This window comes from Oryctolagus cuniculus, chromosome 6 (genome assembly GCF_051225735.1).
Source record: "Oryctolagus cuniculus isolate XC-2025 breed Fujian yellow rabbit chromosome 6, ASM5122573v1, whole genome shotgun sequence".
NCBI lineage: Eukaryota > Metazoa > Chordata > Mammalia > Lagomorpha > Leporidae > Oryctolagus > Oryctolagus cuniculus.
The window spans coordinates 12,243,885-12,259,192 of NC_142872.1; positions in this window are offsets into that span (position 1 = coordinate 12,243,885).

Genomic DNA, 15,308 nt, shown 5'->3' on the forward strand with positions numbered 1-15,308 from the left:
CACTGGCAAGCGAGCATTAGTTACTCAGGAATGGCTTTGGAAACTGCCTGGCAACAGGCTGTGATTGGATGGCTTTGGAAACTGCCTGGCAACAGGCTGTGATTGGATGGCTTTGGAAACTGCCTGGCAACAGGCTGTGATTGGATGGCTTTGGAAACTGCCTGGCAGGCTGTGATTGGATGGGGCATAGACCACCCCTTGACCAGATTGGCTGGTCTTGGCTATATAAGACATAGTTTCAACTGAAATAAACGAGTCTGCGGGCTGCTCGCCTCAAGCCTGCTTTCACCCGACTGCGGGGGTCTGTGTGGTGACTCCGCGCCTCTTGCCCCCACCATGCTGCTCCTCTCAGAAACAATCCACTGCAACATTGTTGAGAAATCAATGGCAACAACACGTGATGCCAGAATCCCATTAAGATGCTGGCTCACGTCCCAGCTGCTCCACTTCTGATCCAGCTCCCTTCTAATGGCCTGGGAAAAGCAGCACAAAATGGCCTCAGTGCTTGGACCCCTGCTGCCCATGTGGGAGACACAGAAGTTCCTGGTTCTTGGCTTCAGCCTGGCTCAGCCCTGGCCATTGTGGCCATCTGGGAAGTGAGCAGACAGATGAAGATCTCTCTTTCTCTCTCTCTCCTCGTGTGTGGATCCCTATAATTCTTTCAATTTAAAAAAAAAAAAGAAGGAAGGAAATCATACTAACTTTTCCTTCCTTGTGGCCTAGAAATTGCAAAATATTTGTTTTCTTAAAGGCAGAACAAGTTAGAACTTGTGTCTGTTTTTTTGTTTTTAAAAATTACTTTATTTGCAAGGAAGAGAGAGAGAGAGAGGGAAAGAGAGAGAGCGAGAGAGAAAGAGAGAATTAATCTCCCATCCACTGGTTCAATCCCCAAATGCCCATAGCAGCCAAGGCTAAACCTTGTAAGGAGCCCTGCACTCCATAAGAGTCTCCCACGTGGGTGGCAGAGACCCAAGTACTTGAACTATTGCCCGCAGCCTTCCAGGGAGCACATGAGCAGGAAGATGGAATCAGGAGCACAGCCAGGACTCGCATGCAGGAGCTTGGATGTAGCACACAGGTGTCCTAAGTGGTATCTTAATTGCTGCAACCAAATGTTAGCCCCTTTTCTGTACTTTTAAAATTTAAAATTTACCAATGTAGACTATGATAACAGAGTTCAATTTTATTTCCTCAATTTATATTTTGTACATTTATACATTTTTTAAAAGTCGTGGCATACTTTATAGTTAGAAGATATTTAAAATACTAGTATTGATGGAAATAGAATTTATAAACAAATAAGTACAAAGCTTATTCAGGGCAGAATATGAATGGCCTCTGCATGGGAGACACAAGCCCAGTGACTTTCAAGGAGCCTTGTGAAGTGTTACAAAGTGGTCAGACTCCAGCCAGAATTTATGCATTACACAGATAGCACACACTGAGCTGGCCCCAATAAGGCAGCATTAAGCAAGCAGGGTGAATTTCTTACTGGAGATCACTTTCTTTAGGAGTGTCTACAAACTCCTTTAGCAACAGGGTACCTCTCTGAAAAGAGGTTGCTGACTATAAGGTCAATTAAAGAGGACACTTTGAGGAATGGATAAGAAATGAATGGAGAAAGAACAAAAGATTGCGTAAGCTTACTTGAGATGGCTAAGACAAAACAGACCCTTTGTGCCTATCACCCAAGCCTACTGGTTTGACAGGTAAGGTAACAGCTCTATCCATGGACCGCTCAGATAAGTCATAAAGAGTTTCCCTTGAATAATCTGCAGGCTTTTTAGGGTCAGTTTGCTTTCACTTAGTATCTTCTTGTTTCCCAGATAGCTTATTCATATTAACATGCTAGTATGTGCCTACTGAGAGTTGGACTGGAAGATAAAGGATATAAGGCACATAAAAATGATTCCATCATGGCATGGCTATGTTTGCTTTGTGTACTTTAAGAACAGAAAAAGTAACAGATTAGGTAGAGTTGTGTTTATGATAAACGCACAGATAGATGATTATACCAATGGCTCAATTCTTTAAAAATATTGATACAATTATCCTCAGCAGTTAGTGTTAATACTCTTAGTATTTAGGGATGAATTCTCATGTATGAGCTGTGACACGTTCAGGGAGTCCAAAAAGTTGGGAATCATAGGATAAACTTATTTTAAACTCCCATTTTCCTTATGTTTCTGGATTTCTTGAGAAATATTATTTTTGTATAAGTAGTAATGCTGCAAACATGTTCCAATGATAATACAATCAAACTAGAATGTCAAGATTCAAAAACATAAATTATTTCCCCTTTCAGCCAGAAATAAAATGTCCAATTGTTAATCTAAAAAAAAAAATCTTTAACACATACACTAAAGTATCTGAAAGGCTACAAACATAGTGGTAACAGTATATTTTATAGTTAAAGTCATTAAGGCTATTTCATCTGAATTAATATTTGGAGTTTATAGGAAAACATATTGTGATGTCATTTGAAAACCTTATTAAGGCAGTGTTTAAAAATAGCTCTATCCTTGATATACTGAGAGCTAACATTAGCACCTGGGTACCTTCAAGCAAAGTGGCAACATACTTCACAACCAAGCAGAGCAAGCCCTTGTGTGGTAGCTTGTGGTGCTGCCAAATCAGCAGAAGATATAAACACCTAATAAGCCTTAAATTTTATTGCCAAGTCAAATCGACCCAATGAAAAGTCCATGAAAAGCAGCTTAATTTCATTTTATGTGACTAGCTGGTCATCAACAGTACAGTAAACATGTTTATTATTTTGTGGAAGGGAAATACTATAAATGAAATAAAATCCAGTCAGAAATACAGACCTCATCCTTATTACAAAAAGGCACAATACATGGTACATCTCACCAGCAGCCACTGGAATAATGAGTGGCCCTTGGGCATACATCATTAATCACGGTTTATACCAAAAAAAAAAAAAAAAAAAAAAAAAGAGAGATTTTAACTCTAGCAGGCTGTTAGCATTTGTTAAGCTATTTCTGAAATTTCTATAGAGGAACTTAACAGTTTAAGAATATATAATTATCTGTAAATCTATGTTAATGGTACAATGTGTCACCCTCACCTTAATAATATATACTTTCCCCCCCTTATAATGAAGACTATGGACATTAAGGTATATTTATCTATTACTGAATGAACCCACTACTTCTGATGTCCTCTTCATTTCAAAGTCACAAATAACAAAGATGGTTATTTAGACAAAACCCAGGTCCTAACCTCCTCCACATTTCTAAGAAATAGTTTTCCAGATAACAGCTCAATTGTTCTGTGGTGACAGTTACCAAGGCAACTTCAAAAGCAATATAACATTACCTTAACAATCAAGCACTGATTATTATTCATTCTGAAAAAAAAATAAGAAAAGGAAAACAAAGGCAGAAAGGCTCAGCCCCCAATCCGTGCAGTGTAGAACAGGAAAGTGGAGGGTCAGGAAGGGTTAAAGGTCAGCTGCATTGTTGCTGCTTGCCTCTCCGACCACATTTTAAGTTAAAATGAGTGATCTTAATCATCCAGTGTGTCTGGGTTTTCCTCCCTGCACTGTGTCTTCAACCCTTCTCCAGGGAGAGGCATGGGACTGATTTGGAGCTTATTTCATGCGTTTCCTGTCTCAATCACTCCCTTTGTGAGCACCAAATACCAGTGCTGTTAAGAAATTTTTCTTAAAAAATGTGAAATTGGCAGGCGCCGTGGCTCACTAGGCTAATCCTCCGCCTTGCAGCGCCGGCACACCGGGTTCTAGTCCCGGTCGGGGTGCCAGATTCTGTCCCGGTTGCCCCTCTTCCAGTCCAGCTCTCTGCTGTGGCCAGGGAGGGCAGTGGAGGATGGCCCAAGTGCTTGGGCCCTGCACCCCATGGGAGACCAGGAGAAGCACCTGGCTCCTGCCATCGGATCAGCACGGTGCGCCAGCCGCAGTGCGCCAGCCGTGGCGGCCATTGGAGGGTGAACCAACGGCAAAGGAAGACCCTTCTCTCTGTCTCTCTCTCTCTCCCTGTCCACTCTGCCTGTCAAAAAAAAAAAAAAAAAAAAAAAAAGTGAAATCATTAGTACAGAGCTTGCCTCATGGTAAGCTTTTTTAAATCTTCAAAATGCTCATAGAATATATAGTTTATAAAACAACTATGCATTGAGTTCAAAAATTTTTGCTCCAAAATAAACATCTTTTCATGAACGTTCTGAATTATCATTTGTCACCAGTAACGTCACCAGCATTAGCAATAGTATCATCGATAGACTGGTGTTGTGGCTCATCACAGCAAATGGGACGCAGAATCTGACTCAACTCTAACACAAGCCTTCAGCACACAGAGCAGTCAACTGAACAACTATGACTGAGCCTTGTGGTACCTGAGGGTCAGCCAAGAGGATGGAGATGAACACTGAACACCGCGTCCATGCTGTCCTCCACACAAGATGACACATTCCTTACACCTTTCTCTTTATAAGGAATATCCCTTAATATCCCCCATACATAGATTCATTTGTCCCCGATCCAGGGGTCTCATGTCTTTTGCTCCTGTAAATGACGTGGTGGCGGCTAACTTTTTAGTTTGGAAGTAGAGTGAAACTGAGACACTTGACAGGTTTCCTTCTGCTGGACTGAGCCGTTTATCATCATTTAGTGACCTTCATGGTCTCATTTTGCTACTTCTGATTTAAAATCTATTTTATCTGGTAGAAGTATAGCTACTGTCATTTTCTTTTCAGTTGTAACTGCATGGAATATCCTACTCCACCACTTCACTTTCACTCTGTATTTATTCAAGCTTGGTACCATACTACCATGGTCATGATAGTTCGTTTCTCTACGGTAGCCTTTCCCAATCTTGGCACTATTAATGTTTTGAATCAGATAATTCTTTTCTTGGGGTGGGGAGAGGAAGGGCTGTCTTATGCATTACAAGATGCTTTTACTACCTATGCACTAGATGAAAATAGTTCCTCTCCTAGCAAAACCAGTCATACCCATCAAAAATATTTCTAGATATTGTCAAATATGCCCTGAAGAGAAAACTTGCATCTGGTTGAGAGTCTCTGTTCTGTGACATAAGCAGTTTTCTATCCTATGGAAAAGGACTTATCTTTTAGCTGAGTTTCTTCCCTCACATTTTCAATCTATCTACACCAATCCCGCAAAACATCCCAATTTTAGTGAGGGTACTTTCATGGAAGATGGTCAGTGTTCACGAGTTTAACTACTACACTGGAGAATGCCAAGATCAGTAACTGCTTCTCACCTTTCAATTCTTCTAGGAATGGGCAAGACATCCAAAAGGATGAATGTTTCACCTTCATTAAACAATAACTGTGGGAAATCACCTTAAACTCTTGGGTCAAACACATCTGGCTATTTGTTTAAAAACAAGTAAAACACTTAGCAGCATCTTCTCAAATATGCATAGCCTGTTTCTATCCCTGTTTATGACATAAGCACAAGTCTGGTTATATGCCAACTCTTTGGGCTAGGTTTTCACTTGATTTTGGAAAAATTCTATGACTTTTGCTCTTAGCATAGTCCTCAAAACCTTGTTTAAAACATAATCAGTCTCTAGAGTACAGAGCTTTTAATCTCCCTAGCAACATGCATCCAACAATCAGGATATCAACTCCGGCAGTCTCCTTGACAGCGCGGAAGAGGCAGATGCTTGTGGAGCAGGAAACCACCGGGAATACTTCCCACAGCCACTTTTGAAGAGGACAGAAATGTGTGCGTATGCACAGTGCAAGTGGAAATGGGTTCTTTCCCAACCATGGATATGAGACGTCTCAGCTTATTTTTTCTGCCATTACTTGCTACTATGGTCAAGCTTTTCCTTCTTGCCTCTCTTGCCTTTCGAAAGAAATTATATTCTCCTGCCTTCTTGTGCACTGTTTTCTCCTGTAGCAAGGAAGGTATTTTATTTAAAAGTTTTCCACATATTAGGAATGGAAAACACTGAAATAGAATATCCTCCCATGCCTATTTCTTGCCTTTTTCAAAAGTCAGATATCCCATTGTGATTATGGCATGCCTGTTGATACAAATGACAGAGGAAGACTGGTCTATATTTTGAAAGAAAATGCAGATTTTTATTGCACTGGGGGCTGGACAGGGCTCTCAAGTGAAGAGCCAGAAGAGTCTCTGGATGTAAGTGGTAAGGGAAGGAATGACACCAGGGATATGGAAAGAAAGTATACTTAATAGCTATTGAATGTTATAGGAAAAGGGATTCAATTAGTCTTGACATTTAGAAAGAATGTTTTCTTATTCTATTTTAAAAACACACTGAAAGATTGTTTGAAAGGAGGCTGTCACACCATCCAGGCTTTTAAATAGTGCCATCAGAAAATCATCCCTTAGGGGAATATCATAACTTCTCTAAAGAAATGAGGTGAGGCATCAAAGCACATTACACACTGAAGATGTACATCCTGTTAAAATGTGTTGGGGCCAGCACTGTGGCACAGCAGGTTAAAGCCCTGGCCTAAAGCGCCGGCATCCCACTGGGTGCCAGTTCTAGTCCCAGCTGCTCCTCTTCCAATCCAGCTTTCTGCTATGGCCTGGGAAAGCAGTAGTAGATGGCCCAAGTCCTTGGGCCCCTGCACCCACATGGGAGACCTGGAAGAAGCTCCTGGCTCCTGGCTTCAGATCCCTGCAGCTCCAGCCATTGATGCCATTTGAGGAGTGAACCAGCAGAAGGAAGACCTTTCTCTCTGTCTCTCCATCTCACTGTCTGCAACTCTACCTCTCAAATAAATAAATAAAATCTTTAAAAAATAAAATGCTGTGTTATTTAAATAAACTCTAGCTGCTTTTGAATATGAATTACTGGGTGTAAGAAGTTTACAAGATGAAGTTTATTATTATGTAGGTATCAATATTAAAAGTAATAATCAAAAATGTTCACATAACCACATGCTTTGGTACCCCAGTACAATATAAAATTTTAATAGGTAAAAAATGATCTTTAAAAAATTGATTCCCTGAACAACCAATATAAACAGTTTCCTTTAAACAAAAGATGTACTGTAACAAAATGTTTGTTTTGGTCAAATTAAGGCTAACATAATGAACTTAAAGTTAAGAACAGATATAAATATATGAAAGTATTTTTTCAAGATTTTTATTATTTATTTATTTGAAAGAGTTACAGTGAGAGGGAGAGACAGAGAGAAAGGTCTTCCTTCCATTGGTTCACTCCCCAAATGGCCACAACTGCCGGAGCTACACCGATCCAAAGCCAGGAGCCAGGAGCCAAGTACTTCTTCCTGGTCTCCAACATGGGTGCAGGGGAGAAGCACTTCGGCCATCTTCCACTGCCTTCCAAGGGCCACAGCAGAGAGCTGGATTGGAAGAGCAGCACCCAGGACTAGAACCAGCACCCATATGAGATGCCCATATGGGATGGTGCAGGTAAAGGATTAACCTACTACACCATGGTGCCAGTCCCGGAAATAGTTTTTAAAATATGCTATTTAACCAAAATAATCTACGATCGTCTTCTGTCATATAAAGATATAAATTTCAGAATCCTAGCAAGTATTGGCTAATGTACATAATGAGACAGAAAACAATATATCATAGGGAATATTTTAGTACCAAATATTTCTGCGGAAACAAAATGTTAGATGAAGAGTAATTCTCTAAGGTGACATAATTTAGTAAACACTTAAAAAAAAGGATAATTATAGCTTCATAAACATAAAACCTAGAGACTCCACCAAGAAACTATTAAAACTGATTAGCAAATTCAGTAAAGTTGCAGGATATTAAATCAACAAATGAAAATCACCAAATTCAGTAAAGTTGCAGGATAGAAAAACAAAAATCACTAATTTTACACACCAATAATAAACTTTATGAAAAAGAAATCAATCATGCAATCTCATCCACATAACCATTCACACAGAAATTATGTTGGAATAAATTTAATGAGTGTCGTGTAAGATATCTACCATAAAAGTTACAAAACACTTACGAAAGAAATCGAAGACACACATACAAAATTGTAAAGACCTCCATGTTCATGGATTGGAAGAACTGATATTAACATGCCCACACTACCCAAAGCATTTTACCTATTCAGTGCAATCCCTATGAAACTATAATGCCATTCTTCACAGAAATAGAAAAATTCCTACAACTCACATGGAAGCACAAAAGGTCTAGAATATCCAAAGCAATGCTGAAGACAAAGAAGAGAGTTGCAACAACCCTCAGAGCCTTGACTGTCTACTGAAGACACCCAAGTCAGTTGTGCATCAGCAATGGAGGCAAACAGTGTGGAATTATAAGAAGATCAATGGAATCCAATAAAATAATGAGTATTACTGCTTTCTGGAAGGGGTTTCTCACATTTCTATTTTTCTTCCATCACTTTGAGTAAAACAATATAAAACAATCATCCAAATACTTTAAAACTGTCTGGAGTCTGATACTGACATTGAAATTCAATGCAAATACCTAACATGAAAATTTGTTTGCAAAGAGTGTTGGACACCTACATTTTCTGTAAGGATTTCTCTTCCAATGGAGAAAGGACATTTCGTTGGTGGTTGATGGATTACAATATAATGGTTGTCAGTGTGGTAAGAATCCAAGTTTCCTTCTACAGTTCTAAGTACCTATTTCCTTTGTTTTGAACTTGGAATAAAGGAAAACAAAAACACTTCCATTTTCCTTTCCTTTAGAAACGGGTGATCCGAAGATTCTTTGTTTTTGTACCTACTGCTATTCCTCCATCTGGTATGGATTAAACCCCACGAGGACCCTGCTCCTTGAGCGCTGACTTGCAGAACAGAAATCTGACAGCTCATTCTCTGGGTCTACATTTATGAAGGGAAAGAAAAACACTCAACTTCCCCAACAGTTGGGTAGTCTTCTTTCTTGGCCCCACTAAAATGTCACATTTTCCTGATCTTTCATTAAACTATCAGAGATGGTGAGAGTGCTGAAAGACCATCCTTCACAGAGCAAGCATCTTAAAACAGCAGGATGTAAACCACCTCATTAAGAAACGCGAAACCCAGACAAGGATAAAATGCACTAGGTTTCATAAACCATATCTCAAGAAAAGCAAAATACATAATGGGATATTCAAATTTGTTTCAGTAAGTGATTTGTCAGTGCATGTAAATCTTGGTGATTACAGCTACTGTGTATAATCTGTCCTTATGAAAATAACGAGTTAATCAAAATGCAAAAAAGTGCTGCCTTCACAAAGACGCAAAGTACCTAATAAAATGGCATCGTTATTCCTTCAGAAATCTAGTTGACTACCTGTGCTTTTCCAGCGACAAGGTGTTGGTAAGCTGTTTGTCGAAGCCTAGTCAACAAGAGTACTGCTACAGATGGGTCATGTTGCTGCACACAGGGTCATGTTGTGGCTTTTGGCACTTGATGAAGGAGAATGAAGGTAGCCAGTGTGCTCTTGATATTTCTCCTTCAGGCAGAAACCCTCTGAGAAACACTGTGCCTTCAGTCTTGTGTGTCAAGCTCTTCCCAGGAACCGGGGACTGATGTTCATGCTCATTGTGGCCCGTCTATGATAGGCTCAACCAGAAACGCTGCACCTGAAAACCGCATGGGAATCAAGGGCTCTGTGAGACTCTTCTGTTCTCCACTCCACTCCTGTCATTCTTCTTGGCTGTTTTCCACATTTCTCCTCTTTGCTTCCCACACATGCATATCTCCGTAATGTGGGGACACAATTTAGTTTCTCAAAAACTCTGAGCTGTCTTTTTGCTCATCAACCACTGGGTACAATTCCAGAGAGATTTAATGTGGGAAAGGCTTAGTCCAGCATAGGCTCTTCTACTCTCGAGTCATTCTGATCTGATGTCTTAGACCTGCAGCATTCAACAGGGTTCACACAGAAAAGAAATCTGCAAGTTTTCTTGATTCTCTTGTCTAAATAATAGACTAACCAACACTTAGTGTGTGTACCTGTAACCATTAAATAAACTGAGCCTATAATTAATAACCTTCCAAACAGCACAAGGCTGAGAGAGGTGCACATGTGAATTCTACCAAATATTTTGGGAAAAACTGGGCTAATTCCATATAATCTCTTTCAGAAGATAAAAGCAGAGGAAATACATAACTCACTCTATGAAGCTAGCATCATGCTAACACCAAAAAACAGACAAAAACATTACAAGAAATGTAAACTACAGACCAATAGCTCTCAAGAACATAGATGTAAAATCCTTAACAAAATATTAGGAAATTGAGTCCCATAATAAATCAAAAGAATAATACACCACGACCAGGTTGAATTTATTCCACATTTGAAAAGCTGGTTCAACATTTGAAAATAATTGAGTCTGCTGTTTTGAGTCTTTTGCCTTTGTGTAAAAGTTAATTTTTTTCAATATGTTTCCTTTCATTTTTGGCTTAAACAACTTTTACAGGGAAGAAAACTAGACTGCTCATCCATCAAAGCAACAAACTGAAAAAGTAAGCCAGATGCTGTACCTCCCTAGAGAAAATACAGCAGACTAAAGGCCAGGAGGAAGGGTAGAATCAGAATCAGGGTGGTGATGGCCAGCAGGTTTCCAGTAACTTAAAGATTTCAAAGTTACTACAATTTCAGAGTGAGGTAAGCACTCATTTTTACAGAACAATCACCAAGTAGGAGCCCTCAGCCCTTCCCCCAATTCACATTCATAAAAATAATTCATTAGTCTCCTGCATAAGTCATGTCTCAGGGCTATCTACTAATTCATTTGCACTCAGGACACAGGGCCCTGTGACATATTCTGGTTTCAGGAACTAGGATCAAGCTCTCAATGGGGAAAGGGTTCAAATGGTGGTAGAAATTGTTCATTCACTATGCTAGCTCATAATCTTCTGAAATTCGCTTTGAACACCTTTATATAGCACAGAAATTTAACAAGTGGCCCCCCCTATTCCTATGGGGCAATGATGAGTCTAAACTTGAGTGTCCCAGACACACACAAGCCTTTGTCCCTAGGAGAGATACCGGAGGTCACCTGGTAGGGAGGGTAAAGAGGTGAGAATCACAGGTAGGGAATAAGGGATGAAGCGAGCCAAGAGGCAGAGTGACAGCCATACCTAATAGATCTGCTATAATGTTATCTAAAACCAGTGAAGAAAATGCCCAGGTCTTTGATGCAGTTTGAGTAATGGGAACAATCCAGCAATCATTGGAAGATGCATCTTGAAAAAAAAAAATTGTAGGAAAGTGTTGCTGTGGATTCGTTTCTGGGAGGAGGAGCATGGTGAGGACAAGAGGAACAGAGTCACCACACAGACCCCAGGAGTTGGGTGAAAGCAGTCCTGAGGCAAGCAGCCTGCAGACCCATTTATTTCAGTTGCTACAGCAGCTTATACAGCCAAGGCAGCCAATCCAGTCAAGGGGTGGTCTATGACCTAACCAATCACACCCTGTTGCCAGGCAGGCTCCGTTGTCATGTGGTTTCTGAAACATCCAATCACAGCCTGTTGCCAGGCAGTTTCTGTTGCCGGCAGCCATCTTGGCATGGCCTTCTCATTCCACCACATTTCCCCCTTTTTGTTTATTTTTGAGCAATGGGAGGCATGATTCTTGGCCATACCATTGTTGACCCCATTTTCATGTGGTCTCCATATGCGGCTGTGCCTGTCTTAGGTTGTCCCCCAGAGGATCTTACCCGTCATTGACTAACCAGCACTCAAAACGAGACCACAGGAGTGCTTGCTCAGATGGGGGAAGGAATGAGGAACAATGGTAATCAGGAATGGCATGACCACACGCAGGCTGTGGGCCATTCAAGTGGCTGACCAGAGCTAGTGGGGTACAAAACAGTAATAGATGTAGCAATGGGCAGTTTCTCAGGGTAGGATGATAGGGCAGGTGTGTCCGCTAACAAGGCGGACTCTCAGTCTTGTTCAGCTGATTCTGGTTGGCTGTCAGTTGCAGGCTGGTACCCAAATGGGCTGTCCCACATTCTTTGGAGAGACACAAGCATATCCTCAACCCTTGGTTAGCAGAAGCCTTTTTAACTGCTGTTGGAATCCAGGGCCTGAATTTTGCATCCACTCCTATATTTATGGCAAACATGCGGGTGGGATGGGGTCTAGCGGCTGCCCTGAGAGCCTGGGGTGCCTGAGGACTGCCACAAATGTGGGGATCCTCACTGGGTGTGGATGGGATGACCTCGCATGGGTTATTGTCTCGAGGTTGTCTAAGTTCATCCCATGGATATTTGGGGGGTGGCTGACTAGGCATTGCTGCATTGTTCACTGTAGGGAAATAGCTACATTGTTTGCTGTAGCTCTCCCTCCCTGAGAGAGAGAGAGAGAGAGACAGAGACACACAGAGAGAGACAGAGAGAGATGGAGAGAGAGAGAGATCTTTCATCCACTAGTCCACTCCCCAAAAGCTGAGCTGATCTGAAGCTAGGAGCCAGGAGCTTCTTCTGGGTCTCCCGCGCTAAGACATGGGCTCAAGCATTTGGGCCAAGCCCCACTGTATTCCCAGCCATAGCAGAGAACTGGAAGAGAAGTAGAACAGCTTGGTCTGGAACTGATGCCCATATGGGATGTTCGCACTGTAGGCAGTGGCTTTATACACTATGTCATGCTGCTGGCCCCAGAAAGTTTTAAGGTAATCTATTTTCCCTCCTTCAAAAAAAAAAAAAATCTCTGACATGCTTCCCCCAACCAATCTAAGCAAGTGGAGTTGCCACTACTTAATTCATCTCTGTTGTTCTGCTAAGAGGTGGATGAGATAAAGTGAAAGGGATTCTGTGAGGATGCTCAGTGGAGGGTAGAGAGGGGCCGGGATCACCCTCTGAAGCTCCCTGCGTGCAGAAACCAGAGATGAATGGAGGACAAGGACCCTCAGGCTCTCCGAGGAAGAAGGATCCTGCTACAGCCCTCTTCTGTCGGAGTGAGGCGTCCCCCTGAAGATGCTAAGAGGGTGGGGCATGAGGTGAGGGATCACAAACAGAAACCACTGAAAAGGTCTCTGGCTTCCCCAGACTTCCTGACTTTGGGGCTGAGCAATGGGTTCCAGGACAAGCCCAGATCACATCCCAAGGCAGCCGAGCTCCCCCATCATCTGGCCCAGCAAAGGTATGGCAGGTGAGAGAGGGACAAGCTGGAAGCAAAAGGGGTGAAACCTGGGTAAGGAAGGCAGAGAGAGGACTCAATGTGTCAGTTCCAGAGAACAACCTGCTGGAAGTGCAGATTAAGTTGAGAAGACCTGACGTCTTGGCAACAATGCATCTTCTCTTTCTTGATCATGCCATCTAGCTCCATTTATTTTATCCATCTGCCATGTCTCTCATCAAAGCATGGCGGTTTTCCTCATCTATTTTGGGGAGTGATAATATAAATGGTATTGTGGGTTTTTTTTTAAGATTTATTTTATTTATTTTAAAGAGTTACAGAGAGGGAGAGACAGAGACAGAGAGACCCTCCATCTACTGGTTCACTCCCCAAATGGCTGCAATGGCCAGGGTTAGGCCAGCATTTCTTTCAGGTCTCCCACATTTGAAAGGGGTCCAAGGACTTGGGCCTTAATCTAGTATTCTTTTAATCTGCTGTAATCAAAAACTGATTGTATATATTAATCTAGTATACTTTGAATCTGCTGTAATCAAAAACTGATTGACATGTATATATTAATCTAGTATTCTTCAATATGCTGTAATCACAAACTGATTGACTTGTATATATTAATCTAGTATTCTTCAACCTGCTGTAATCACTTACTAGTCCAACTTTTAAAAGCTGGATTTTCTGGTTTCCCTACAGAGATGTCATGTCATGTTTATAGTTCATACATTCATTTCTAATCCACAGACTTCTTACAACCTTTTCTTGTCTTGTTGCATATGCTAGTATTTCTAGTGTAGTTCTAAGCTCAGAGGTGAGAGGGGACATCAGAGACCTTACTGGAAAGCTTCCGAATTTCTTACATGACTATGATGTTAGGTGTGGGGAGTTGTTAAAGATCCACCTAACCCATCCGAGGGAGATTCCTTCTATTCCTTGTTTGCTGAGATGTTTTTGGTCATGAACAGGTGCTTAATTCTGCTAATTTTTTTCCTAGCATCTATAGACAGGATCAGGCGATTTTTCTTCTTCAGCACGTGGATGGAATGTACTGTATTAGCTGATTTACTTTTTAGGGGTGTGGATTAACAGGTAAAATTGGTGAAGCACAGCCTAGCAGTCTTTCTTTTTGTAAGTGCATTGATAGGACCTGGTGGTAATGAAACAATTATTCTATGTCTTTTGGACAAAAAACTCAGAGCCAAAATTCCAGCCACTCTATGCTGGAAAACAGTTGTGGAGTCTTGAGAGATATCGTTCATTTTCTTCCCACAAACTTTATCATGTCAAAGTAAGGGAGTTCTGTATCATGTCTGGCATCCTCTATTTACTACAATTTTTATGTAAAAGACAAAATCTATGCATTTGTTATGCAGCTGAAAGCATTTCCTGTTTCAGTAGAGATGGCCTTTTCCACTTCATTTTCTTCAATTTGATTCAATATAAATGAGAAAAATATTTCAAAGGAATAAATTCTAATGCCTTCTTTATATAATGTTCTTCTCCTAATTATTAACTTCAACAACATATTTTATAATCATTCTCTCTACTGTATATTTCTCTGTGAAAAAACCTGGAAGAATTTTTTAAGTTTTTTTAGAAATGTTAAATGTTTGGGAGATAGAAGTACTCACTCTGGGGGCTGGTGCTGTGGTATATAGCAAGTTAAGCTGTGGCCTGTAGTGCCGGCAGCATCCTATCTGGGCACCAGTTCCAATCCTTGGTGTTCCACTTCTGATCCAGCTCCCTGCCATGTGCCTGGGAGAAGGAGCGGAAGATGGAACAGGTCCCTGGGCCCCTGAACCCATGCGGGAAATCTGGATGAAGCTTCTAGATTGTGGCTTCAGCCCAGCCTAGCCACATCAGTTGCGGCCATTTGGGGAGTGAACCAGCAGAAAGAGCTTTCTCTCTGTCTCTCCTTCTCTCTCTGTAACTCTGTCTTTCAAATAAATAAACTTTTTTTTTAAAAAAAGAAATAGTTATTCCAGTTGGACATCACACAACGAATATGTGTATCAAGACATCATATGTCACCCTATAAACACAGAAAGAAAAAGGAAAAAAAAATACAAACAAAAGTAACTAACATCCTTAAAATTAGTCTAATTCTAAAGTCTAAGAACAGACCCTAGGGGTGAATCTGAAAGCTAGAAGTAGTAAGTAATAAGTTCAATTTGGAAACAAATTTCTTCCTCTAATCTGTATATTTGACTATCTGTTCATATTCCCTCCACCATAC